The sequence below is a fragment of the Chrysemys picta genome, chromosome 4 (genome assembly GCF_011386835.1).
Source record: "Chrysemys picta bellii isolate R12L10 chromosome 4, ASM1138683v2, whole genome shotgun sequence".
Taxonomy (NCBI): Eukaryota; Metazoa; Chordata; order Testudines; family Emydidae; genus Chrysemys; species Chrysemys picta.
In genome coordinates this window covers 17,493,176-17,517,332 of record NC_088794.1, presented here as the reverse complement: position 1 = coordinate 17,517,332, position 24,157 = coordinate 17,493,176, and the positions used below count along the sequence as shown (strand labels likewise).

Below are 24,157 nucleotides of genomic sequence, written 5' to 3'. Positions count from 1 at the left end.
TGCTGATCCCTGGGGTGAACCAATAACTCGGGGCCCAGCGCAGCCTCTTCTCCCCTCCCCCGACCCCAGCACTGGCTCTCCGGACAGCGCCTGGGTGCAAAGCAGTGACACGCCCCGCCCCTTTTGAGCGCGCCCCGCCCCCTCCTCTCCTGGCCACGCCCCGTGCTCCCCGCCCCCTTCCCTCGCTGTCCCCGAGCTCCGGCCCCCGACGGTGCCGGCAGACCGGAGCGAGCGGTCGCGCCCCGGAGACTCCGCTGCCGGCCCCGCCATGGTCTCGGCTCCGCGCTGCCGGCCCGGCGCCCGGGGGCTCCTGACGCTGCTGCTGCTGCTGCCCCTGCCCGGGGCTCGCGGTGAGTCGCGGCGGCCCCAGCAGCGGGCGGTGCCCCGGGCTGCGCGGGGCCGGCGGGCGGGGACCTGCGGCTGCCCCGCACTGGCTGCGCGGGGTGCGGAGCGGGGGGCAGCGAGCCCCGGCCGAGGCGGCACCGCCCCACTGGCTGCGGGCGCAGGGGCTCGGCCCGGCCAGTCGGGGCCCTGGGGAGCGAGCGGCCGCGGGACAGCCCGGGCCGGGGGACAGGTGTGAGCGGGCAGGGCAGCGGGCTTGGCCCCACGGCCCGTCGGGGCGGGTGTTTCCGCTGCCAGAGACCCGCTGTGTTTCCGCTGCAGAAGACAGGACAGGGCCATTATAGATTGATCCATCCCCTGTCGTCCAGTGCCTGGCAGGCAGAGGTTTAAGGACACCCGGAGCATGTGGTTGTGCCCCTGACCATCTTGGCTAATAGCCATTGATGGATCTGCCCTCCCTGAACTTAACTAATTCTCTTTTGAGCTCAGTTATACTTTTGACCTTCACAACATCATGTTCACTGATGTTAAGGGAAGGGATATGGGGCAATAGTTGAAGGATAGGTGGGATCAGAGAAAGACTTTTGAGATTGGGGGAGACCAGAGCTTGTTCACATTTGATTCTAGTGAGCTGGCTACGTGTCAGGGGATCCCCTTTTGTGAATGGCACTCCAGGCATGTTGACTAGGCCAAACATTATCCATCTCTAAAACTGAACTATAATCCTCACTGTTGTGTGCAGAAATAGATTGTTTAGGTTCAAAGAGTTAATTGATGGTGTGGCTACAAGGGCAGTACGCTTAATGCATGTGGACATCTCGCACTGTGCAGTCTCAGAAATATTAAGGAAAATGAAATTAGTAAAATTAGTTACATTTTTTCCTGTTTGTCTTAGCGATGTTGTTCAGTGGTACTTTCACGTGTGTGTTAGGAGGCAGAGCTTCGACATATTTGTAGGAGAGAGAAGGAACAAATCTGGGATTGGGCCTCTTTTCTTTTAGCCTGTTTTGTCAGATACTAACCCTGTAAAAGTCACTCTAGTCATCTTACGGCATCTGATATTTTTCTGTTAGTGGCCTGGCTGTTTATATGATTTTCAGAACAGTCAGATGCGTGAACTAATCTTTCCTTTTGCAGAATTCCTTTTTCTACAGTGTCTATGCTGAAAACAATCCCAGGCACCCCGGACAAAAACCCCAAATAAAACTGGTGATTGTAAGGTGGAGAAATATTCATTCTAGCTCTGAGCACAGGATTCATGGTGGTCAAAAGAAGCTTTTGTTTAAGGACGAATTTCTCCAGCTCGAGTTGGCCACTAGCCGGCCTACTTGGAGTGTGGGTGGGAGCTTGAGAGTTGCTTAGGCTGGAGCTCCTCATGCAGTGGGGACTCAGTTACTCTGTGCTGCTAATCCAATCACTCTCTGCATCTCCACCATCCTGCTCGGCTAATTCCTGTTTGGATAACTTGACCTAGCACAGCAGTGAAGATGTTGCTAGTTTAAACCCCTGGCTGTGGGAAGCTTGTCTGTTCTCGTAGACTACTAAAAGGAGGTAGGGATAGCTCAGTGGTTTGAGCATTAGCCTGCCAAACCCAGGGTTGTGAGTTCAATCCTTGAGGGGGGCACTTAGGGGTCTGGGGCAAAAATCAGTACTTGGTCCTGCTAGTGAAGGGAGGGGGCTGGACTCAATGACCTTTCAAGGTCCCTTCCAGCTCTAGAAGATAGGTATGTCTCCATATATTATATTATTATTAAAACCTGAGGAACCCCCCACAACGGGGCTCACCTTGCCTGTGGCAGGTCCCTGTAGCATTTAAGGCATGTGAGGATCCTTTTCAACGAAGGCAGCTGTGTGAAATTATTTAAAATAAAACTCTCTCCTGTTAAAATGAGAGTATGTTCTTATGTTTTTCTGATAGGTCTGTGTGGGGCCCTGCCAAGGCTCAGTCGTGCCTCAGATTAGGTTTTTAAATTAGATCGGAAATTCTATTATTAATTTTCCACTGTTCACCAAACTAAGCTCTGTGAATTAATCAGCACCGGTTCCCCAACACTCACCCTTCATCACAAATGATATTTACTCTTGCACCATACCGGTCATTTGTTATATCAACAGCTCTGCCATGCTCTGGTCCTTTTGGAACACCACAAGATTTCCCTAGCGCAGAACAAGATCAGTGTTAGCGTGTTATGTTGATGCAACAAACTCTAACAGACTTACGAGAGACTATGGCCGGGGTGGCCAAACTGTAGCCCTTTTACAGTGAAAGTGCAGCTCACCAGACTTGGGGGTGGAGGAGATTGGGACCTCTGCCTTGGAGCAGAGTGGTGGACTGGGGGCTTCTGCCCAGCAGGGAGGTGGGTCTCAGGGCTTCAGCAGGAGTGGGGCTGAAGCCCCGAGCCCCAGCAGGTGCCTCCTGCTCCAGCTCTTGAACTTCTGAAGATTGTTGTATGTGGCTCGAAGGGTCAGTAAGTCTGGCTATCCCTGGACTATGGCAATGGCAGACTAGCAGTGCAGTTAGTTCACTCTCCTCTCTGGGGTTTTTTTCCTACTTAACTGTGGATATTCTTATTGTCCATATTAAGTGTTGAATTCTATCACTTTGTCAACTTCAATGGCAAAGACTCCTCCTCCCTGGTACAGGGAGTTATTTGTGATGCTTCCTCTGGTGCCAGGCACTTATTACCAGACAGCACACACCATCAGCCATTCACCATGTCCACATGCCAAACAGAAGAGACATGCTGCATTCAGGGAGCCACAGAGAAAGCTACAAACAGCACTAATGAGTATATTGGGAAAACATCTCTGTCCTTGATGTGGACAAGGATTTTTGCACATAAAAATATATGGCCTATTATATACATCAAGTATTTTCCTAATCAGGCATGCCAGACTACTTGAGTCTAAGACTGCACAAGAAATTCACATCAGTATTAAGATATAGGCTGTTTTTCAAACAGAATATAATACATACATGCAAGGAGCTGCGGTTAAGGGTGATCACTCAGTTGGCTCCTTCCTCTCACCCTGTATTAATGTAGGTTTTGCACGGAATACAACAGACACAGACTCAATACAGGGAGATTTGCCAAAACTTACAGTATTCTTCACAATGCAGGACATTTGTCATTGAAGTTTTGTTATGTATTTTGATATTTGAACAACTCTGCCATACATATAGTTATTAAATATTGTATTTATTTTTTAATACGGTGATTCAGTTTGGTTGAACTGTTTGCTGAATGAGTCATCTCAGAGGCTAGAATTTTTAAATGTGTGAATTTTAACAACAACAAAAATACGATTATTCTCACCATTTTTAAATGAATATTTACCACAGTATGATATTAACTTTACTGCATTGTTTGTGATTTCCTATCGCTGCTGGGAAGCACAACGAACACAATGAAAAGCTTAATGCAAAACAAAATGCAGCCGCTGTCTAACGTTCAATGGTACTCACTTTGCTTTCTCTCTCCATTTAAAGCTGAATTCAAATTTCAAATCCAAACCTGACAAAAAGGGTTTTCAAACTAACATTGACAAGCCGGTGCTGAAATGTGAACCAGCTGCTTAACGCAAAACACTCCTATCTGCTCACAGAGGGCCACTCGCTCAATGGAGAGAGAAAAGTGACAAAAAAGACACCCACCTCTACAGAACTCAGGGGCTTCTGACCATGTTGAATTCTCAAGACAAGTAATGACAGGTCTCAGTTCAGTGCTCTCATATCCTGGACGACAGACATAACTCACAGTGGTCCCAGGAGGACAGTAATTCCTCCTCTCATCTTCCTTACTTAAGACAGCAGATTTCAATCTTGGTATGGCACCACAGCCACCTAGCAATACGTAGGCATAAAAATTGTACTTTTCGGTTTCAGTTTATATATAAACACACACACATATATTTTAAAAAAACAGAAACACAGCTCTGCAACGTAAGTGAAGGGTACCAAACAGGTATCTTGCCCCAAAAGTTTATGATTTAGAGGTAGGATGACCAGATGTCCCATTTTTAAAGGGACAGTCCTGTTTTTTGGGACTTTTTCTTATATAGGCACCTATTACCCTCCCATCCCCTGTACCGTTTTTTCATGGTTGCTCTCTGGTAACCCTATTTAGAGGCAGCAGCAGCTATTACAGTACAGCCACAGCACTGCATATGAACATTAGAGCAGGACACTTTACAAAATATGTAGGGGAAGGGAGATTTTAAAAAAATTATTTTTAAAGAAGAGACGCAAGCAACTTGGACAAAGTTAACTGGGTGCTGCTCCAAGTAGCGGGTGGTACGAACTAAGGAGTAAAAAAGAAAAGGAAGGAGCTAAGAGAGAGAAAGGAATTAGTAGATTAAAGCATGTAGAAAGAGAGAGACAGATTTTTCTCCCTGCTCCTCATCTCCAATTCTAACTGAACATTCTGTTTACAACCACGGCACGGTTGTCTTCTTCAACTCTAACCTTGTGTCCCTCTCTAGTCTGTGTTCATCCTCTCCACTTTATTGAAGTCTCACACAGTTCCCAGGGCGTCTACCTCACCCCATTCTCCTTGACCTCTTAGTGCCTTGGACACCATCAAACATTTCTATTTCTTTTAATCCCATCATCTACTGGCTTTTGTCACTCCATCCTCTCATGGTTTTTCTCCTGACTCTTCCATCTCGTACTTTCAGTTTGGTGGATCCTCCAACTCTCCCCCATCCCCACCCCATCAGCGAGACTCTGCCAGGATTTTCTCCTTGGCCCACCCTCTTTTCCTTGTGCACCCTGTGTTTGGGGTCCTATCTGCTCTGACCGCTTTGGATCCGATCGTTATATTGACAACTCACAAAACTTCTGTTTGGATTCCCGGCCAGTAGCTTAAACTGCACATGGCAAAAACAGAGCTTGTGTTCCCTCGCAAATCTTTCCTTCTCCAAGTCTCAGTCACCACTGATTGAACAAAATCATCCTCCTCTCAGCTGCTCATGCCTGGCAGGGGATTGGGGCACTGAGGCGGCTCCCTGTCAGCAGTGCAGCAGGGGTGCTAAGGCAGGCTTCCTGCCTGTCCTGGCACCGCGAACCGTTCTGTGCCCTGGAAGCGGCCAGCAGCAGGTCCAGCTCCTAAGCGGAGGCGCGCAATTGGCTCCGCGCGACTCTCTCCCGCAGGCATTGCACCCCCAGCTCCCATTGTCCAGGACGTTTATGCAATTTTGTAATATAAGTGGTACTATTCAGGTAAATCATTTTCAAAACAGCTTTATTTCATATTTGCCTGGCGATGTAGCAAATCTGTATGTGCATCTCAAGGATGAAAGCATCCCCACCTAATTCTGGGCAGTCAAAACTCAAATAGAAAATTACTTCCCATTCCTGTCCATCTAAACTACACCTTCCTGAATCAAGCACAAATCCTCTCACTCATCGATGTTCCCAGATTGCTTTGCAACAAGATCCTTGAATAAGCAGGTTAATTGTATATTGTCACTGATCCAGCAAGAACTTGAAATTAGTTATTAAAGCTACTTTTGAGTAGACCTATTCAGTGAGGGAAAGTCTAACATTTCCATCATCGAAGGGTGGCCTGAGCAAATTTGTTCCAGAGAAAATAAAATACTTACCATTACAAAACTCTCCAATGGTTGACCATTCTGAGTTTGAAAGGCAAATGACAGTGTCTGACTTTCCAGGGATTTTAACAAAGCCATCACGGCACCTGTATGTCACTTCTGTGCCTACAGGGAAGCCCTCTGTGCGACTAGTATCATGGGGGACAAGGGCCCACCACGGCCATGCTAGAAGCCCTTTACCCCTGTGTAGACGAACCCTCTGAGCCTTGGACTCCTTAGCGCATCCTCCCTGCCCAAACCTCAGCCCCCCAGCTTTTCAAGTCAAGCTTCTGCTACTTTTGAGCCAGTGTGGAGAGCAGAGGTCAGGTGTGATGTGCTTCCAGGAACCTTCCATAGTCCCCTATTAAGAATAAAGGAGAAAATCGTATGTTGTTCTTTAGGTGAAACATAAATATATAAAACCAGAAAGTTTGTAAGCAAATACAAGATTTCATCTATAAGGAGGCAGCATTGCATGCGCTAGTTCCTCAGATGGATGATATGGTGCTCTGAGTGTGTAGTTACAGTATATGGTGCTTTAAAACAGGTATGTGAACTAAAGTAATTGCTTAATTGAGTTTAGTATAAATCATGAAGAGCTTAATTGTGTTTAGGATATATCATAAAGAAGTTCATGTGCACTTCATAAGGACTATGCAGTATTTTACACAGCATTCACATGGTCCATGTTAAATAAGAATATTCGATGTGACTAGACACTGAAGAAACTAATATCCTGCTATAAAAATGTTGTTTATGTAAATCTACGTAGGTGCCATTCCTGGTGCAGAGCGGAACTTCTAGAGGAATGTTCCAGCTCAGCTTTGTTTTATGGTGGGGAGAAGAGCAGATTCACGGATAGCCTAGTTCTCCGTTAGTTAGCTTGTGTAATTATCAACACTTGTTATCAGTCACTTTTTTGTTGTTTGTCCCTTGCAGTTACTACCTCTGCTGACAAATTAACCCTAGCCCTGTGACATCCACAATGCATGTTTTCTCCTGCTTTTTCTAAGGTTTTGCCACTAAGAAAAATATGCCATAACCTCTGCTTTAACCTGAAATGGGTTTAAAATGTTTCTGTTCTATGCAGTTACACATAATACAAGAACTAGTATTTGTTCCTGACAATACTGAAAATCCAACCAATGAAAACTTTAGTCTAAATGAATACTTTGAAGTCTAAAGAAAGATGTGTGTAAGACTGAAGTATAGAACTATTTTCATTTAATTGTTTATCTTCCTTTTACAGTATAAATGATGCCGGCTGATGGCTATGGTTTACACATTAACAGACATTGGAAGAAAATCATGGGAAAGTTAGCAGATAAATGTCCTACATTTGTACTGAAATTTCTGTAGTGAAAATAGATCCCTCTCAGGTAACTGCTGTTACTTTCGCTACAACTTCTCTCCTCTGTTGAGCTGGACTTGTAGCAGGAATCCACCGCATTTGAGTAAAGCAGAAAGACCGGAGGTGGATCATTGCTCTTGCCCTTGAAAATGGCTTCCAAAGCAAGCAAGGCAGTTTGGCAGCAGCAAAATTACTTGTTCTTCTGAACATGCAGCTGGTTCCTTATTCAGCCTTTCCATAGTGCTAAATGTTTCCCCTTAAAGAACATAGTCACCATCTGGGGCATGGTTTGGATTGTGAGTTGTGGCTGTAACTGCAGACAGCAAGAGAACCTCTTCAGATCCCTACTTACAAGCTCCCATCATGGAGTGCGTATTACTCTTTAAACACAAATGTAAAGATGCCAGATGCTAGGTGGAATGTCATAGATTCTTCATAAAAACATCCATCCTGGGTCAGACCAATGGTCCATCTAGCCAGGTGCTTCAAAGGGAATGAGCAGAACAGAGCAGTTATCGAGTGACCCATCATCCCCTGTCAGCCAGTCCCAGCTTCTGGCAATCCGAGAGTAGGGACACTCAGAGCATGGGGTTGTATCCCTGGCCATCTTGGCTATCGATCTTGGCTATCGCACTTGTTTCCTTGCAGTCCACTAGCACTTTCTTATAAGAAGTAAGCAGTAAAGATCAAAAGTGTCCTCCTGAGAAGTTCTCCAGTAGTTTAGTGCCTACATTATCTTTATATGTTAGTTGTCAAAAACTGTCTTTGTAGATCTTAAAATAAGCTTTTTTATGTTCAGGAAATGTCTCACACGGCTGCTGAGAGGGGGTGTTTCTAATCAAACACTTTGTCATCTGTCTTAGAAGATTTAAAGATTTAAAATGTTATTTGCACCTTTTTTGTGACCGCAAGCTGCATTGAGTTTTATTTAGCAATAAGAAGAAATCTTTTCCACTGTGGCGGGGCTAGTGCCCCACTCCCATGTGAGAGGAGACTAGAGTAGGCCAGAGAGGCTGCGCAGGCTGGCAGCCAATCAGGAAAGAATTACTGAGGGCCAATCAGGGACGAGATTGGGGACAGCCAATCAGGGCTCAGCTTGGCCCTATATAAGGGCTGCCCAGAAGTGCAGTAGGGCGTCTGTCCCAGGCCTTCCAGAGGGGAAGGTCTGTCTCCAGAGCTGGGAGACTAGCACCTGGGACAGCGCCGTGCTGGGCAGGCCCAGGGGAGCAGAAGGTAACTCCAGCCTGGTGTCTGTCAGGCTGCAGGCCCTTAGGGGAAGGGCCTAGCCGGTGTGAGGGGCCGAAGGGGAATCGGCCCAGGGACGTGGACAGACTGAGGGAGAGAAGGAGGGCAGGACGGCTGACATTAGAGGTTCCCTGGGTTGGGGTCCCAGAGTAGTGGGTGGCCCTGGGTTCCCCCCTTTGCAGTACACCCAGCCATTGGCCGTAGGGAGTGGCCATCAAAGACTACGCCAGATCCCTGATAAGAGGGATTAGACTTTAGGGTGTGTGGTTGGACATGGTGGCTGGGGCGTAGAGAGACTGCGTATGAAACCCTGCCCCCCCTCGGAAGGGGGTGTGGATGGACTAAGGGGCACTGCCGGAGGGCAGTGGTCCGGAAGAGGACACCGAGAGTTGTGAGCAATGCGGGTCCAGATGCCAACCGAGGGCGAGATGATGGACGGGACACCACCAGGAGGGGGCACTCCACTGGACAGAGCTAATTCCCGGAGACATCCATCAGGGGGCGCCAGGTGGTGAGTCCCAATCCTGTCACATCCACTAATGAAGAAACTATAATTGAAGATATGTGTTATTTACAATGTCTTATTTGGAATAGGCCTTTTTCTTAAATAAAAGAGATACTGAATAAAGACTCCAGCATCCTGATATTTTTTTCCATACCTGTTAATAGAAACTGTCTCATTAACTATTTAAAAGTGATTTTGAGATCTAGTCCTGTGCCCTCAGCTAATCGCTAGCTGGTTATAGAACAGAAAAGTTCTCTCCTTTCCTCTTGCAGATAAGTATCTTTACTAGTGTGGAGGGATTTTCGTAACGTGTCAGAAGTTGACTCAGTTCTGTTTAGCCAGACTCGCGTGGGATCGCTGTCAGAGGATGGAGATTCCCAGTGCTCAGAGCTGAGATCAGTGCTATGGCGTTAACTACAGCTGCAGTCCTTCCCCCACCCTCACTTCCGGTTAGGGTGTGAACTGGCCAGGCGGGATGCCACAGAGCTACTTTTGCAGAAGATCCTGGCATTCATAACACAGGCTTTGTCAGACAGAGGCAGCTCTCCCCCTAGAGCAGGGGAGACATCAAAGAAGGAATATACATGCTCCCAACCCTGGTTCCCTCCGCATCCCCCACCTATTCCCCTGGCCCTCACACAATATCCCTGCTCCCAACAGGGCTCCCCACATAATGGGGCAGACCAGGGGCCCATCCGTGTATTTGTTTTAAACAACTAAATTTTGGTCCTGTGCACTAGACTGCAGCTAGGAGGAGTTCAGTGAACTAAGATAAATTTCTCTCCTGCTTCCAGGTGTTTGTTTGCTATGCAGTGACAAAAACAAATGAAGATTGGAACTTTGAAAACAGTCCCAAACCTTTTTCTAGATAGGGGAAAAGAGCCTTGCAGTCTGCCCCAGTGGCCAATAAACTAAGGCCATTATGGTCCAAGTATCTCTCTTTTATATGGTTGCTTTGGAATATGTATTTTTATGTGAAAGGCCATAGATACAAATTTAAGGAGAGGGATAGGCAGAGACTGTAAAAAAGGGTTTTGAGTCACTTCCCTTGAGTAAGGTGCTGCTCCTTTGGGGTATTTAAGTAGCTACAAAATACTCCAACTTTCTGTCACAGATGAAACCTTCATATACAGGTTCCACAGGAAAAGCTGGCAAAGGGAAGGGGGTGAAGAAAGCTCGTGTGCTTAAAGCACAGGACTAAGAGTCAGAAGCTATGTGGGTTCTGTTTTCAGCTGGTTTTGTCTCTCCCACAGATTCTTTGTACAGCCTCGGGTAAGTCACATGGGCCAGAATGCACAAAAGGAATTAGGTGCCCGAGGCCCTGCTGTACATGCCTAAGTCCTGGTTTCAGCATCTCTGTGATGCCCAAACCCATTCCACCTAACCCTCAGAAGGAGGAGGAGGTGGTGGTGCCAGTGCCCCCTTATCACTTTTAGCTCAGTTTTCCACTCTAGGTACGTACTTCAATAGTCATAGAGCCAGAGAGACTCTGTAGTCGGGTGGAGCAGATGGTCATCTGGGTGATGAGAGATACTAGCTCCAGTCACTTTCATTGTTTCCCCACAGTGCAGCAGCTTCAAGTGGATAGACGGAGGGAGCCCCCATCAGAATAGCTCATAGTCAGTGGTTACAGCATTCTGCTGAGAGACGTAGGAGACCTGTGTTCAAATCCTTTCTCCCCCTGTGCCTGATTGGGGAATTGAACCTGGGTCTCCCCACATCCCAGCAGCTCACTATGGGGCTAAATGTTATCAGGTGGGTGCAGCTAATGCCACCTCCAGCCATTTTACACAGAGTGAGGCAGGCACCGATCTCATTCCGGTAAGAAAGTGAAGTTGCCTGACTCCAGAGGAGGAGTCCCCGAAGCTAGCTGCCTATCTCGGGGGGGGGGGCTGAAGAGCCGTGTCTCCTCAACATCGCCCATTGGCCAGCTGAGGTGGCTCCCGGCTTTGCGCGCCGGCTTTGGTGGATCACAGTCTAAGGTGCCTGTCGCCCTCTGTTCCTTTGATAGAACCTGAGGTGCCTAATTCGGGTTTTGTGGATCACAGCGATTGTCAAGGGACCTGAACGTTTCCAGGTGCTCAGCATCGCAATGCCTAACTCCTTTTGTGCATCCAGGTCCTACCCTTTCTGGGGCTCCAGTTCCTCCTCTCGAACATGGGGATAAACCTTTCTCTCGCTCCGGAGCCTGGGCGGAGAAATCCATGTCTGCAGCTGTAACGGGCGTTATCCCAGTGCCTGTATGGATGGTGTAAGCTCCAGTGAGGGGATAGCTGCAGGGTCAGCCCGGCAGAGGTGTAGCGCACCTCTCCCGGCCCGCCACTCCTGCAAACACAAAGGGAAACGGATAATTATGCTCATGTTAGTGAATGAACCCGCAGCCCCCCGGCTCAGGCAGCACCTGTTGCCCGGACAGCGCCCGAGCGCCCGGCAGGGACACAGGCCCCTCCCAGCAGCCTTCAGACCCCGCCCCCCGCTGCTGGCCCCGCCCCCGCTGGCTCACCTGGCGGCAGATGCGTTGCTGAGTCAGACGCCGCGGCAGCGACAGGTCCCCGCTGCCCCAGCCCGGCACCTGGGGCGGGTCGCGGGTCCCGCCCCTCTGCGAGCCTCGAGCCCCCGGGAGCGCTTCTGCCTGGGAGGCTAAACTCTGCCCCGCTGGTGAGAGAGTTAATGGCCAGGGCGGGGGGCTGCGGGTGTCTCCTGTCCGTGGCTGGAGACAGGCGGGGCCGAGAAAACACTTGGAACAGCAGAGAAATAACCTGCAGCCTCAGCCTTTGCAGGTGGGAGAATCTGTCTCCTCGGACCCGTGAGCACTACTGAGCTCAGAGCGGGGCAGGGGGTGACTTGCTGTTGGGAGAGCTAGTGGTGTCAGGGAGCGGGAAGCAATTTAAATCCACCCCGGGGATCCTAGGAGCGCAGCCCACAAGTTACTGACTCAGCACATCCAAGCTGCATCTCTGGCTGTTAGCTGTGCTTTGGGGGGTTCTGGCTGCTTGTCTCACCTGTACTCTGCAGCATCCCATCGCAACACGCCCGCACACCCAGGCAGTGTCTCTAATTGCAGAGACTGAGTTGATTTTGACCCGTTGCCTCTGACTTCTCATCACGGCTGCTTTCCTGTGCTGTCCTGGATGAAGGTAGGCAATGTGATCTTTTCTATGTGCCCATCTACCACTAGAGGCCACTCTTTACCAATCATTTTGTGCACTACCTACCCCACTCTTCTGGGTCCAATCCTGTCACCCTTACTCAGATTGAGTAATACTTCACTCCACAAGCAGCCCCATGTGCTAATTTTTCTACGCCTCTGAAGTGTAAGAAGTAAATGTGGTTAAATAGAGGGATCAATCTCTAGCTCATTTCACTTTGCTGTTTCTGATCAAAGCTGTCACTGTTACCTTTCCTGACTGATCATTTGCTGCTATCTGTGATATCAAGGGAATATACTGAATGTGTTTGACATTGATGTATGCTTGTATGACCTGGGCTGAATATTGGTAGTATAAACATCACTAATTAACCAAACTCAGGGTTCAGGATGGCAGCAAGGTGGATTTTTTTTTTCCAAAAAAATCTGTCAGCTGTTTGCTCAGTGTTGTACATGATGTAAATCCAGAGTCTGTCCCAGCCCCAAAGAGCTTTCATATCTCTCAGGTATTTATTCAGCATTCATCACAGTGGCATCTAACCGCTGGGTCAAGGCTCAGAAGCAGGCTGGAACAGAATAGATGGGGAAGGAAGTGACCTGTTCATTGCTATTGAAATGTTACATGGCCAGCCCTGGAGAGGGAAGTTCTTCATTCTCAGCACAAGTACAGCAAGGGTAGCAGCACTGTAAGCTTCCCTGCGCTGCCCCTGGCAACATGTCCTAAATCCTGCCCTGTAGGGACTACCTTCGATGAGATGGGAGCTCCATGTCCATGGCCCATTCAGCCCCTGGTTACTGCTGGGACTACCAGCTTGGGTTTTGTGTTTTGCAAATTGAAACTTCCCCTAGAACTACACAAGAGTTACTGGAATTAATGTTGCCATTTTAACATCCCCAGGGTAGTTTTATGATGAAATATAGCAGAGACTAGCTAGAGCTTCAAGTAAAAATAAGCCATTAGAAATGCATAGATAAGCTATTTCCCATTTGTAATACACTAAGCATCATGTTTCAATGCTGATAACAAATGAGTTCATACTTCCTGTTGTGCCAGTTCTGAGAAACTGAGTTTGAGAACATTGCATCGCTTTCTGAACCAGACACATGACACCTTGCAGAGAAACTTTCAACCATCAGGAACTGAGTCTGTTTGAGCTCATATAGGCGGGGACAGTTTCCTGTTTTTGTGTGTGTGTGTATGTCAGTAAGTTGTGGTCTGCAAAGCATCTGTTACCACGGAAGAATGTTTTATTTCAGGCAGTGTGGTTTGTTGTAGTCCGATCCAGAAAATGACAGGTTTGAATGGGGGGAATCTCAGGAAAACTCATTTCCAGGTACCTTGCTTGAGGGCTGGCTATTGTCTTAAGTATTGTGAAATATGAAGAAGGCAGAGATTCAAACACTCCCTAGGATTCATTTGTGAAAATCGTAACTTTGTATCTAACTATGCAAAACTCATTATGTACATAGCTCATTGCTTAGAGATGACTTAGAGCCACCCTTAGTGGTTCAGGGCCAGTGATAACTCTCACCAACTAAACGTTCTGGTTGGTGGTAGGAGGTTTGTAACTGATGTCAGTCGGTGCCTACTTTAGAGGCCTCTGGGTTTTCCATCTCACTTGGAGAGTAATAACATGGACATTTTGTTCTGATTTTTTGTTTAAGTAATTCACATGCTATAGGTGAGCCTGTGAATTGTACCAGTATATGCTGAACAATGCAAATTTGGAGGGGGCAAGGGCTCCCCAGCCCCACCACCTTAAAAATCTGAGTGTCTCACACCGAGCAGGAGGTTTGCAACTGACGTTAATGGGAGCAGGATTGAAATGATTAGTTACTAAGTACCACATCTCCCATCGCCATCAATGGAAAATGCAGCTGTTGATCACCTCTCAGCATCTGCCCCTTCATGGGCATTTATTTGTCACTATCTAATTAATGGGTCTATTATTCCTTGGCTTTTCTTTTCCAAAGGCCCAATCCTGAAGTCATAGGTACTTTTGCTATTGATTTCAATGGGCACATGATCAGACTTATTTCTCTGGTAAACAAAGCACTTAAGGTGCCAAACTGAGCTGTATTTTTAACAAGTTGAGTAGGCTGCTACGTGTTCTCCCATGGTTGTCAAGGGGAGTTACATTTAGCCCCTGTGGACCATGCTGCAAATGTCCCGTCATTTGTGTCTTTGTTTAAATTTCCTCTGAGTTAAACTAGATGGCTACATAGTTATTTGTTGCTTGTTTTTCCATCGAAGAGGGAACTTTCTTTTACACTGATGAATCTCTCGCTAGTCCAAGGGCTGAATGTGGTACACAGAATGGTTGTTTAACGAGACTGATCACTTTTAATTGTGCCACCTTTGATCTATTAGGTTCTAACCAGGGTTGTACCAAAGTGTTCAAAATTACCGGGGCGGTCTGACACTGAAAACAAATAAACAAATGTGCTGCCAAACACCATTGTTTATCAACGCTTATCCCTCTGTGTAATGTCTAAGGGGCACCGTTATGCACATTGATGTATTTTTATTTTTAAAAATTTGATAATTTGGGAATATCTAACTACAAACAGAAGAGGCTAATGGGAAGCTAAGTGGCTACTGAAGAGGACAAGTGAGAAGCTGGACACAAAATAAGGCTAAATTCAGAGTAGAAATAAGGTGTAAATATTTAACTGAGGGTAAATAACCAGTGGACCAATCTACTTATGGATGTGGCAGATTTTCCATCACCTAACTTTTTTTAAAAATCAAGACTGGACATCTTTCTAAAGAGATGCTGTAGCTCCACTAGAAGTTATGCACTTGATGCAAAAGTCTTGGATGAGGCTCTATAGCGTTTAGAGTGGTAGACATTTTAGTCTGTATCAGCAAAAACAACGAGGAGTCCTTGTGGCACCTTATAGGCTAACAAATTTATTTGGGCATAAGCTTTCGTGGGCTAAAACGCACTTCATCAGATGCATGGAGTGAAAAATACAGTAAGCAGTGTGTGTGTAGAAACCATGTAGCCTGGTAGCTCAAATGCTTTCCTAGAGCTCCTTGCCCTGGTTTTGGTCAGCACAGCCACCTTCTCTCTCTCTCTCTCTCCCTCTCCCCTCTTTGAAGCCTGGTGTATCCATTGCTGCCTTCCACTCTATAGGTGTCAACATGTCATTAGAATTCTTAATGTTCTATATGGTAATGGTGTGTAAGTTTAATATAATTTCTAAAGCATGTTAAGGTCCCTCATGAAGAAAGGTGCTACATGTGACAAGTGTTTGTCTTCCTGCTATGAAAAAGAGAATGTTTCACTCTGAATTATTTTTACTGGCTAGATGTGTTTCCTGAAATCATCATACCACCTTCCTTTCAAACTAAATCCTGTAATAGGATTTAACTCTACATGCTATTAGTTGAGTGATTTCTTGAAGCCTTTACAATAGCAGAGGAATTCTTCTGTTTGCCTAGAAATTACTACACTGAAATTATAGCTAAAATTATATCGGGGATGCATTTATTCTCCATTTCCTTTTTGAATTGTACCTGGAAGCCTTGCAGAAATACACACATACAAAAATATAGAATTTTCAGATTACCCAAACAATTATTTTTTTAATATCTTATGGTGCTGCAATTTTGTTTCCCTCTATAAATATCATTTTTAATGCTCATTGCACCTAATTCTCCCATGGTTAGTAGGTTAAATAATTGGCCAGTGCTTGATCACAGGATTTTTCTTTCAACAAGTATTTTGCTTCCTCAACTGATGTGTTTTGGCTTATGTTTTGCAATATAATTAATAATAGTGGCAACAGTCTGTAGTCTCTACACTGCACTCAGTGTCTGGTGAAAATCTGACCTACAGGTTGCGACGGGTTCGGTCATAGAGACCTCCTTGGGACTGTCACCTGATTTCCTGAAACTACCTCTGAGCCTGTCTTCCATGACAACTTGGGTCTCCAGAACCCTGTCTTGTTAAGCCAGACATGCAAGCCTGCTGCAACACAGACCCAGGGTCTGAACCATGCCGCCAAAGCTGCAAACTTAACTGAAAACACCTCAGCAAGTACTCCTGTCTCCAGCACCCAGCTCCCAATGGGATCCAAACCCCAAATAAATCCCTTTTATTCTGTATAAAGCTGATACAGGGTAAACTCATAAACTGTCTGCCCTCTATAACACTGATACAGAGAGATGCACAGCTGTTTGCTCCCCCGGGTATTAATCACTTACTCTGGGTTAATTAATAAACAAAAGTGATTTTATTAAGTATAAAAAGTAGGATTTAAGTGGTTTAAAGTAATAACAGAACAAAGTAAGTTAACAAGCAAAATAAAACAAAACACGCAAGTCTAAGCATAATCCATTAAGAAACTGAATACAGGTGAATCTCACCCCCACAGATGTTCCAATAAGCTTCTTTCACAGACTAGACTCCTTCCTAGTCTGGGCCCAATCCTTTCCCCTGGTACAGACCTTGTTAGTCCCAGCAGGCATCTTAGGTGAAAAGCAGGGGATTTCCCATGACTGGGAGCCCCCTTTGTTCTTTTCCACCCCCTTTTATCGCTTTGGCACAAGGCGGTAATCTTTTGTCTCTCTGGGCTCCCACCCCTCCTTCAAAATGGAAAAGCACCAAGTTTAAGATGGATTTCACTACCAGGTGACATGATCACATGTCAATCTAAGACCTTATTCTCCAGTCTTTCAGGGCTGGCCTGCAGTACCCAGGAAGGTTTGCGAGAAAACAGAGCTGTTCACAACCAATTGTCCCAGTTAATGGGAGCCATCAAGATTCCAAGCCATCATTAATGGCCCACATTTTGCATAGTTACAATAGGACTTCAGAGTAATACTTCATATTTCTAGCTTCAGATACAGGAATGATACATTCATACAAATAGGATGAACATACTCAGTAGATTATAAGCTTTGTAATGATACCTTACAAAAGACTTTTGCATACACCATATTCCAGTTGCATTATATTTACACGCATAAGCATATTTCCATAAAACATATGGAGTGCAAGGTCACACAGGTATTGCTGCATTTACTAATGTGTGTGCTAGTTAGAGCACCTCACATCAAATTTTACAACTAGATTTAGTTGAGATGTCCAGGTAATGATACCACAACCAAGAAAGAAGTGTTTAAATAGTGGTTCATTCCTATGGCTGGCCCTAGGTGTTTCGTTTTCTGATCCCCTGCAAATGGATAAGCAAAAAGCAAAGTCAGAGCAAAATTAAAGGGTGCACACAACCCAGATGTTGATTTGCATGTGCTGGAAATTGGCACTCAGGGCAACTGGCCCCCTCACCCATCCCTAGGTGTAATTGCATTACAGCTTGGTCCAAAGTTTGACTGCTATGTCTATTTCCATTAGATGTGTGATGTGTTAGCAGAATAGTTACACTGGTAAAAGCTCTAATATGGATGCAGTTAGAGTGGTATAACTTATTCCCTTGCCCATACGAGGTTTGCTATACTGCTATAAGCACCTTTGTACTGATATAACTGAGTCCTGTAGTGTGGACTATCTATGCTGATATAGTTAAATTGTAATATAGACAATCGCTGAGAGTCTGATCCTGAACGCCCTAAATGCCGATGGAATTCCAAGTTCCCTAATAAAACTATCAGCTACCTGGTGCTCAAAATGACTGACTGGTGAATGTTTTTCTCCTGGAATTCTCTTTCATGAACTTGGCTGTGTTATTTTAAGGCCCAGGACAGGAATGTGTGAGAGGGGAGGGAGCGGATTGTGTACGTACCTTTGTGGAAAGCTAAAAGCTACTTTGGCACCTCAATGTACGTTTTCTCTTGGATGACGTAGAACGTTGGTTTTCAAGCAGGGGTATACAGAAGTCTTCCGGGGGGACATCAACTCATCTAGATATTTGCCTAATTTTACAACAGGCCACATAAAAAGCACTAGCAAAGTTGGTACAAACTAAAATTTCATACAGACAATAACTTCTTTATATTTCTCTGTATACTATACACTGATGTAAATAAAATATTTATATTCTAATCGATTTAGTTTACAATTATATGGTAAAAATGAGGAAGTCAGCAATTTTTCAGTAAGAGTGTGCTTTGACACTTGTATTTTTATGTTTGATTTTGTAAGCCAGTAGTTAAGTGAGGTGAAACTTGGGGGTATGTAAGACAAAATCAGACTCCAGAAAGGGGTACAGTAGTCTGGTAAGGTTGAGAGCTACTAATGTAGAATGTGAGTGTTCATAGGTGGAACAGAAATGCCTTGTCATGATCACTGATCAAACCTTCACTGACAGGAAGTGCTGCGACTGAAAGATAGGAGCAAGATTCAGTGCTACTGCTTGCAAGAGGCTTGGCACACAAAGCGCTGACTGGGACATCGGGGCTTTAAGCCCCCTTTATACCTCTCCGATTTCAGGTTCCTCAGGCTCTACGGGCCTGTGCAGCCTCCTGTGTACGTTAGAGCACTACGCGCCCACACAGGTCCCACCTGTTCCTGGAATAGTCACAACCCCTCAGAATCCTCAGCAGCTTTCCCACGGCCGCTGCCAATGGGTTCCCCTGCAGCCAAGAATTCCAAAGCATGAAGTGCTCTGGCCACTTCTCTTCATTCCTTTGGCAGTACCCTACACCAGGGGGTGTATGAGAGGCAGTTTTCGGGCTGCATATGCCAACATATGCTTTCCCTGCACTGGGGGAATTCCTCTGGGGACCACACCACTCCCTTTGCAGTCCCTGTGCGCTGCAGGAGTGGCACAAAGCAGCCTGGAATCTGGCCTAACATGTCCAGCCTGACCCATTATATGCCAAGAGACAGATTCTGATTACGTTTACACCGGTGTAAAACCGGTGCTAACTCCAGTGAAATCTATGGAATAACCCCATTGTTACACTCCTGAAGATGAGATCACCATCTGAATCTAAGCAAGGAGGGCGAGGTCTATAATTAATAGCAGAATTCAGGGACTCCAAAGCTTTTGTTCATCAGGTCATTATGCTAGTTGGTACCTGATCGTGCTCCTAGACATGGTAGAATGGAGATCAGGTATGTAGTTCAAAAAGGGGTTCTGTTTGTGTTGCATTTGCTTTCATTTTTGTCCCCTTAACATCTGCCTGGCCTGATCTGTTTTACTCAACTTATCTCTGGGAGAACATCTGGGCTGGGCAAAGGAGTTTCCATGCAGGCTAAAACATGTTGTCATAGACTCTTTCATCGGAACAGACCCAGTGCTGCTACCAAAATGTACAGCTGCCAGTTACATATTTTTCTTGGTGGAGCTCAGTAGATCTATGTTCACTTGGCCATTTGAAAGGAAATGGAAAAGGAAGGTGGTAAAGAGGAACATAGGAAGGCTGCTTTAAAGCACAGAGGTGCAAAGGGGAGGTGGTTGTGTCCTAAGGGAACAGAGCCAAGGAGGAATCAAATGCTATAATCCTTCCCAGTATGAGGCAAAACCCCCACTCTTCCCAACAGTGTTGAGTATCTGTCCGCCTGCTCATATTCTGTCGTAGGGCTGATGAGCTTGACCCACTAGCCTGCAGGAGCTTTAGGGCATCTTGGTGTCTTGGGATCCCACAGGATGAGAAGGTGTAGAGGAATAGACGTCGTTACAAAATGAGGTTGGCTTTAATATATGTCTAGTAAAAATTAATCCTGTTAACTATTCAACAAATAGTATAATAATATAACAAATAACTATTTGTTATTTGTGAATTTGCCCTTGTAAAATATTTTGGTGGTTTTGCTTAAGAATTAATATAAGAACACTTTTTGTTGCTCTGGTGCAAGAACAGTCTTTGGTATATTGGTGCCTGCCTTGAAGCCATATAATTTCATCCCCAGTATATCAAACCTGGAAAAAATTAATAATCAAAACTGACAGTATTAAGTTTATTGCCTAAACGAATAATATCGATGTGTGTGTATATATGTATTGAATTACAATATGTATAAAAACTAAACATATGGTAAAAGGGTATATCAGGTAAAGGTGTAACCCTCAGCTAACAAATGTAACCATGTCACCTATAGCAACCTGAAAAAAAACTATCCTCTCATCAATAACTCCAGTGTGGGAGGTGGCTACACTTATATCAAAGAGATCATAAAAACCATGTCATATATCACATTTCTGCATACAGTATACACATAATTATGGGTTGAAACCCCCCCACATTTAATCCAAAATATGTAGTTGCAATATAGTAATATTAAAGTTGGTTTTAAATATAAAACAAGAAGAGCCACTTGCTCTAATCCTTATTGAAAAATGCCACAGCTTTCTATGGAGGGCAGCTCAAATAGGGGATCTGTAATACTATATCCTAATTAAAACTCTTATTTAACTAAGATGGCAATATGGTACCTCGTTAACTGGGTCCAATCCAGATGAGGATGTATTTGGTCACTTGGCAGCTCCACTCAGTAGGTCACCTGAAAAATAATGTCTACTACTATCACAGCAAAGTACCTCCTCTGGTAGTATTTCTCCCAAGGTGAAAAGTTTCACTGATGGCCTGGTGTTCTAATAAGGGAATCAGTATATCAGAGTAATGTTTGAGGTGAACACACAGCAGTGTGGCCAGAAGGAAGTACCAACGAAATCCGTCGTAATCTTCATAATTGGTAACCCACCTGGTTAACCAAGTATCTAGAGGGTAACATTTATCGAAAGTGGCGAGTATGGCAATGACCAAATATCAAAAAAAAATTATGGTCAATTGAAGGGTACGGGCACATTAAATTTTGTTACACTCCATAGGCATTTTTACTCACATCTTAATGGGGCAGGTGGTGCTTCCATCAGTCATCTAATGTATGTAAGGCACAGACTTTAAACATACAGTAAAGCCCTAATTTAAGTGACAGGGTTCATTGGCAATCACCCTATCAAAGGGGCAGGGGGACTGTAGCCCAGTGGGCCAGCTTACCTGTATTACAGTCATTGCTTTGCTAGCCTGCTTTATTATATTTAGTAGTGATGCAAGGAACCTACAGGCTTTTATAAGATTTGGCTTTAGTGGATAAGTTTATCGGCCTCAAGCCTTATACTAAGTTTCTCATAAGTTATAGGGAACTAAAAGTGGCATGCCAGAGGGAGAATTTTGTCCGAAATACTGATATCAGCCACCCACAAAACATAGGCGACACCAGCACAGAACATTGCTGACATCAGCATCTGGAAGGTTCCGAACAGAACTTCTGACCGTGACAGCAAATTAACGTATATGCTAATAGGGTAACATCATACATATACTAACCTATAAAAATGGATACCTTAAGGGGAGTAAATACAAATAAGAACCTCTATTAAATAGGCATTGGTCACGGCAGCGGCAGCGTAACCTACTATAAAAGTAACATCCCAGGGCAGCAAATAGGTTGGAGAGATGTAGGCCTTGGGAGGGGCCAAAATAATGGCCACCGGGAAAATGAGGACGATAATGGTAATAAGAAAGATAATAGTTAAGTATAAAAGATAAGGGTGTAAGTATAGACGTCCAAATGTACTTTCTGTATTATCTCTATCTGCCTTATTAAGTTTAAGTGTGTGTATAATCTTTGCTAAATTATTAATAAATCATATATTTATATATAGGAAAAGTTCCTATAGTGTGAGTGTTGCACCTGTGCACATCGGGGTTCCCAAATTATATGATGATTTTACAATAATCTTACTAGGCCTAATCTTGGAACAAAAACCTGTTTATCCTTAAATTACAATTATATAGACCCAACTTTGGGTCAGGCTACAGATGGCACCGCAGATGGGACTCCGAGTGGCACACAGGGGGTAACCTACCTACCCGGGATAGGTAACTCATCTTTGAAAATTCTAAATCAGAATCTAAATGAAAAATCCAGGCAACCTCTCAGTCAGAAGTTGGTGCCTGTCAGAAACACTCAGTGTAACTCAGCAGGGGAACTTCCTCTTTTTCCACTCAGCTGTTGTTCCTCTCTTCTGGTTCTTTGCCTTTAGTCTATTATGTCCACTTTTCTTAGTAAGGAAGAGAAAGCCATAACACAGACAAACATCAAAGAAAGGTGCACTGAACTCGAGTTTTTAATCATCGTTAACAAAACAATAAATATAATACAAATAAGTTGGCCCACTGGGCTACAGCTGGGTGTGCACAAAAGCCCTGTGCACACCCACAATCTCACCTCCCAGGCTGGGACTGTATCACCCCCTGAAACGACAATGCAAACTGGATGTTGGTCTCCAGTCCAATAATATTAGGAAGCCGCAGGGCCCGTGCTTACTCCCCTAAAAGTATAGGTATGTAATATAGCTTGCTTAATTTAGGTAGGTTCCGTGTGACTCTGGATTGGAGCCTTTGTTCTCTGTAGCTCAGGAGAAGAGGGAATAGAGAAAAGGTGGTGCTCTTTGGTTATTTTCATTAATTCTATGGCATCTTTGTTTTTAGTGTTCTTATGTGTAATCTCTTGTCATAGGATCAGCTCTAAAACCAATTGCTAATAATGATCCAGGTTTAAAAAACAAAAAAGCCCCACCTTTAATCTCTTTAAATGTGAGGTTGGCATTCATGAAGCTTAATACACAGCTGTATGACCATGATACAGAGTAGATATGCCATGTGCAAACTGCAGTCTGCTAGGATTTCAAGTGCTGTTTTGTTTTCAACAGCCTCTTTGTTGCCAAATTTTAGAGCCTCTAATCTTTCTTCCTCCACATCTCATTTGCTTTTGACACTCTAAGACATGCTGTTCTTAAAACAGTATCCTCCCTTGGTGTTCACTCATGATTTTCCTACCTTTCTCTTTGTGCCTTCACTATTTTTTTTTTTTTTTTTTTTTTTGGTGCCGGGAGTGGGTCCTTCTCTCGCTTTCACTTTCTACGGGATTCCCACAGCACTCTGACTCTGCGCCTCTTAGATAAATGATCTCATCTGTTGACATGGTTGGTGTTGGCTACCATCTTTATCCTGATGACTCTCAGATCTACTTCGCCAACCATAACCTGTCTCAGTCCACCAAATCCTGCATTTCAGCTCTTTTTTCTGACGCTTCCTCGTGGATATTTTGCTAATAGTTTAAACTTAACGTGCCCAAAGGGGAGCCCTGGATGCCATGTAATGCCAATAACTGCTTGAACTTGCCATTATCAGCTAGCTAGTTCTTTGTAGGCATCATGGCAGAAGTAGATCATCAAGAGGGGGAAATTGGGGAATGGCCTTGCAGATGAGCTCATTGAGGGTCTTTGGGCATATTAGTGTGGGGAAAGGCACAGATTGGTTTTGAGAGGGCAGAGAGCAATGCAAAACCAGGTCAGAGCAGAAGGAAGGGGCTGAGTTAGGCAGGTCTCTGTAGTCAGTTGGTAGAAGCTTGAACTTGATGCTGTGGAGCTGATGGAAGTGACATCCTCACTCATTTTCACCAGGCTGGGGCAGGGGGTTGAGGTGCGGGAGGGAGTTCAGGCTCTGGGCTGGGGGGTGGGGACAAGGCGTTCAGAGTGTAGGAGGTGGCTCTGGGCTGAGCCCAGGGGAGGGGCTTGGGCTGCAGGAGAGGGTGTGGGCTCTGGGAGGGAGTTTGCATGTGGGAGGGGTCAGGCTCTGGGAGGGAGTTTGGGCGCAGGATGCGGGCTCTGGGCTGGGGCAGGGGTTGGGATGCGGGAGGGGGTGAGGGGGGCAGCACTTACCTTGGGCAGCTACCAAAAGCGACCGGCACATCCCTCTGGCAGCGGCTTCTAGACATGGGGGTGATCATGGAGCTCTGCATGCTGCCCCTGCCTGCAGGCACCACCCCTGCAGCTCCCATGGGCCGCAGTTCCTGGTCAATGGGAGTTACGGGGGCAGCGTGCGGAGATCCCTGCCTCCACCCCTACCCCCCAGGGGCCGCAGGGACGATGGCAGCTGCTTCCGGGAGCAGTGCAGAGCAAGGGCAGGCAGGAAGCCTTCCTTAGCCCCGCTGAGCTGCTGGACTGCTAGCGCCCCAAATCTCCCGGTTTGGCTGCAGTAGCCTCCGGGAAATAG

General features: G+C 45.5%; 1 protein-coding gene and 2 long non-coding RNA genes across 3 annotated transcripts in view; 2 read left to right on the top strand and 1 right to left on the bottom strand.

The window, feature by feature from the left end:
- The window catches only part of LOC101943449 (complement receptor type 1-like), a 431,031-nt gene that overhangs the window by 287,342 nt on the left and 119,532 nt on the right, over positions 1–24,157 (top strand). The gene's annotated exons all lie outside the window — the stretch shown is intronic.
- LOC135983355 (uncharacterized) lies at positions 174–9,150 on the top strand. Its single transcript, XR_010600945.1, has 2 exons — positions 174–350; positions 2,261–9,150. It is a non-coding gene; the product is annotated as an uncharacterized LOC135983355 (long non-coding RNA).
- Positions 2,370–5,961, bottom strand: LOC122172920 (uncharacterized). The gene is made up of 3 exons (XR_010600938.1): positions 5,947–5,961; positions 3,998–4,186; positions 2,370–2,499 (listed from the first exon to the last, which is right to left on the bottom strand). It is a non-coding gene; the product is annotated as an uncharacterized LOC122172920 (long non-coding RNA).